Raw genomic sequence first — 5000 nt, forward strand, 5'->3', positions numbered from 1 at the left:
TGTATTATAATCTATCCTAACCTAACTTGACCTAACCTAACCTTTCTACGGTTAATCGTGGCTCATGATACATAGCCTATCCTAACCTAACCTGACCTAACCTAACCTTTCTACGGTTAATCATGGATCATTATACATAACCTATCCTAACCTAACCTGACCTAGCCTAACCTTTCTACAGTTGATCATGGCTCATGATACATAACCTATCCTAACCTAACCTGACCTAACCTAACCTTTCTACAGTTGATCATGACTCGTGATATATAACCTATCCTAACCTAACCTGACCTAACCTAACCTTTCTACGGTTAATCATGGCTCACGATATATAACCTATCCTAACCTAACCTGACCTAACCTAACCTTCCTACAGTTGATCATGACTCGTGATATGTAACCTATCCTAACCTAACCTGACCTAACCTAACCTTTCTACGGTTAATCATGGCTCGTGATACATAATCTATCCTAACCTAACCTGACCTAACCTAACCTTTCTACGGTTAATCATGGCTCATGATACATAACCTATCCTAACCTAATCTGACCTAACCTAACTTAACCTTTCTACAGTTGATCATGGTCCATGATATATAACCAATTCAAACCTAACTTGACCTAACCTAACCTTTCTATAGTTGATCATGGCTCGTAATGCATAACTTGATTTAACCTAACATAACCTGACCTAACCTAACCTTTCTACAGTTGATCATGGCTCGTGATGTATAACCTAACTTAATCTGACCTAACCTAACCTAACCTGACATAACCTATCTTGACCTAACCTTACCTAACCAGACCTAACCTAATCAAACCTAACCTAGCCTATGTTAGGGTGGAGAGTCTAAGTTGATCATTGCAGGAGGAAATTCTACAATTGAGTGTAGTTGCGGTGGAAATTATACAGTTGATCAGTGTGTGTGTGTGTGTGTGTGTGTGTGTGTGTGTGTGTGTGTGTGTGTGTGTGTGTGTGTGTGTGTGTGTGTGTGTGTGTGTGTGTGTGTGTGTGATATTACAATTACTACGTAAAAATAATAATAGAAAAAATAATACAAAATGAAAGATAAAAGCAATGAATATCAAGCTTTATAACAAAGATAGCTATTTAATCAATGGTGATAGATTCGACTTGTGGTTATGAGCTTAATAAACTCATCAGTCACGCTTATTACTATTTTTCTCTGTGTGAGTATCATTACTTGGATATGCGAAGGCTTCACGGTGAGTAGAGCCCTCAGGTGAATCATCTGAATGAAAAAGAGTCCTTAGATGAATCAACTGGATAGCACTCGAGTGAATCATCTGGATGTGCAGAACAATCGAGTGAATCATCTGGACGAGCAGAGGACTCGGATGAATCATCTGGATGAGTAGAGCACTCGGGTGAATCATCTGGGTGAGCACAGGATTCGGGAAATCATCTGGATGAGCAGAGGACTCGGGTGAATCATCTGGATGAGCAGAGCAATCGGGTGAATCATCTGGATTAACAGAGGACTCGAGTGAATCATCTGGATGAGCAGAGCACTCGAGTGAATCATCTGGATGAGAGCACTCGGGTGAATCATCTGGATGATCAGAGCTCTCGGGTGAATCATTTGGGTGAGCAGAGCACTCGGGTGAATCACCTGGATGAACAGAGCACTCGTATGAATCATCTGGATGAACAGAACACTCGGGTGAATCGTCTGGATGAGCAGAGCACTCAGGTGAATCATCTGGATGAACAGAGCACTCGAGTGATTCATCTAGATGAGAGCACTCGGTGAATCACATGGATGATCAGAGCTCTCGGTTGAATCATCAGGGTGAGCAGAGCACTCGGGTGAATCATCTGGATGAGCAGAGCACTCAGATGAATCATCTGGATGAGCAGAGCACTCGAGTGAATCATCTGGCTGAACAGAGCACTCAGGTGAATCATCCGAATGAGCAGAGCTCTCGGGTGAATCATCTGGATGATCAGATCTCTCGGGTGAATCATCTGGATGAGCAGAGCAATCGGGTGAATCATCTGGGTGATCAGAGTACTCGGGTGAATCATGTGAATAAACAGAGGACTTGAGGGAATCATCTGAATGAACAGAACACTCGGGTGAATCATCTGGATGAGCAGAGCACTCGAGTGAATCATCTGGATGAACAGAGCACTCGGATGAATCATCTGGATGAGCATAGCTCTCGGGTGAATCATCTGGATGATCAGAGCTCTCGGATGAATCATCTGGATGAGCAGAGCAATCGGATGAATCATCTGGGTGATCAGAGTACTCGGGTGAATCATGTGAATAAACAGAGGACTTGAGGGAATCATCTGAATGAACATAACACTTGGGCGAATCATCTGGATGAGCAGAGCACTCAGGTGAATCATTTGGATGAACAGAGGACTCGGGTGAATCATCTGGATGAACAGAACACTCGGGTGAATCATCTGGATGGTCAGAGCTCTCGGGTGAATCATCTGGATGAGCAGAGCAATCGGGTGAATCATCCGGGTGATCAGAGCACTCGGGTGAATCATCCGGGTGATCAGAGCACTCGGATGAATCATGTGAATCATCAGAGGACTTAGGTGAATCGTCTGGATGATCAGAGCACTAGGGTAAATTATCTGGATGAGCAGAGGACTCGGGTGAATCATCTGGATGAGCAGACCATTCGGGTGAATCATCTGGATGAGCAGAGGACTCGGGTGAATCATCTGGATGAGCAGAGGAGTCGGGTGAATCATCTGGATGACCAGAGGACTCGGGTGAATCATCTGGGTGATCAGAACACTCGGGTGAATCATGTGAATGAACAGATGACTTGGGTAAATCGTCTGGATGATCAGAGCACTCGGGTGAATTATCTGGATGAGCAGAGGACTCGGGTGAATCATCTGGATGAGCAGAGCACTCGAGTGAATCATCTGGATGAGCAGAGTACTCGTGTGAATCATCTGGATGACCAGAGGACTCGGGTGAATCATCTGGGCGAGAAAAAACCGAGGGGAAAGTGTAAGCTTCAAGTAAATCATCTTCAGTAACCATTATCTTCAAAACTTCCTCTGGAAGTGTTTTTGGGCGAAGAGTGTTTTGTACGGGGACCGTTTGGTCCCAGAATGGTAACTGGTGTTCTTTCGAAACTACACAAACTTTGGTCCCACGGGACAACACACTCGTATCGCTACCACCTAACCATGAAATTAGCATGTCTTTTGTATCGCAGTTCAAGCGTTCAATTGAGCCTTAACTCTGCGAATGCCTTGGTTCACCATGAATCGTTAACAATTCTGGCCAAAGAGGTTTGCGCTCCGAAATGACTGTTGCTGGAAACTCACTACAATTATCTCTTTGAAGAATTCGAGGTGCTCCAAACATTAGAAATGTGTCCATTGGTTAGAATGTCACCTCAAAGGCCCTTTTCGAAAATAAGGGACGCGATATGCAGATGATCTTGATGCACTATCCTCCACTTATACTCTCTCCTTTGGCATCAGACTGCATGTCAACAAAACCCACCTGAACTCGTGAACCAAAATCCTTTGACAAAATTGGTCCAATAGTAGTACCCTGGGTCGCACATCTTTGCAGTTTCTTTTGACACTAAACACACAAATATTTGAACACTTTTACAGTATATTTAGTAACGTTTGCAGAGCTGGGCGCGCTCCTCGGTGCGTTCCGCTTTAGTTTGGCCATCAACATCGAGAAGCTCGAGGAGGCCAGCATGCAGAAATTGAAACGTGGTACAGCCAAGGATTCGAAACTCCGCTAGGACGTGACAAGTGATAGTAACTTAACCGACTGCGCCATAAAGAGAGATATAAGTTGAGCGCAACTGCATGTATGCCTACTCGAGCTTCTTGGTGTTGATGGCTTAGAATTAAAGTGAATTGTGGTTGATAGATGTAAATCTGTTCACTGGGACCCATTCAGTGTTCTACAAATACTTTCTCGCGATATATAATTACCAATTGTACTGCCATAGAGGAGATGGGTTGAACGCAAAATTACGTGTACGTGTTTGCAATTCGAGCATACAAATATATAAGAAAAGTTGCGCTCAACTTATATCTCTCTTGATGGCACAATCGGTTAAGGCACTATCACTTGTCACATGCTAGTGGAGGTTCGAGTCCTTGGCTGCACCACGTTTCAGTTTTTGCATGTATGCTTTCTCGAGCTTCTCGATGTTGATGGCTTAGAATCAAAGTGAATTGTGGTTGATATATACACATATATATTATCGGAAAATTTCGAAACACTGGACTCAGAGTAACAGAATTTATTACCGACGTTTCGAACCCTGTCCGGGGTTCGTCCTCAGGGTTATATATATACAAATACAGTGTATGTACCAAAGGCTATTTCCCTCTATTCCCCTCATAATAATAACCCGAACAACATATCTCCTCCAGTCACCCCACACTACTCCCCTCACTTCTTACCCTTTCCTTCCCTCTCCTCCCTTATCCCCCTGATGAACTGACAACCTCCCAAATCATTAAGCCCCAGAATATCTACTCCCAAAATATCCGAACTACCCATACACACATGAAGAGTGGTAAGTTCCCAACTCACCTGCCCTTTCCTCTTCCCTTCCTTCCCCTTCTCTTTCCTTCTCCCCATGGTGTCCCCCTCATTCCCCCCAACCCTTTCCTCCCCATGACAACGCCCCTTTCTGTATAACGAGCCTATTGTTGTAATCAACTTCGATCACCTGAGATCCTGAGTCTAATGGTTCACACGTCAACTAACCAACTCATGACGTCGTAACACAACACTGAACACTGAGCCACGGCGTTCTAGAGCAGCGTTTCTCAACCAGGGTTCCCAGGAACCCAGGAACCCTAAGGTTCTGGAAAAGGTCCCTAAGGGTTCCGCGAGAACAAGCGAGATAAGCTAATGCACTTTTGATTTTTTTTTATATCTAATTTCATATACGTGATATAATTAAACACGCACGACATATTCTTGGTTATTGTGACAATGTAATATGGACATCAT

The sequence above is a fragment of the Oratosquilla oratoria genome, chromosome 4 (genome assembly GCF_046742065.1).
Source record: "Oratosquilla oratoria isolate Oo_2021 chromosome 4, ASM4674206v1, whole genome shotgun sequence".
Lineage (NCBI taxonomy): Eukaryota > Metazoa > Arthropoda > Malacostraca > Stomatopoda > Squillidae > Oratosquilla > Oratosquilla oratoria.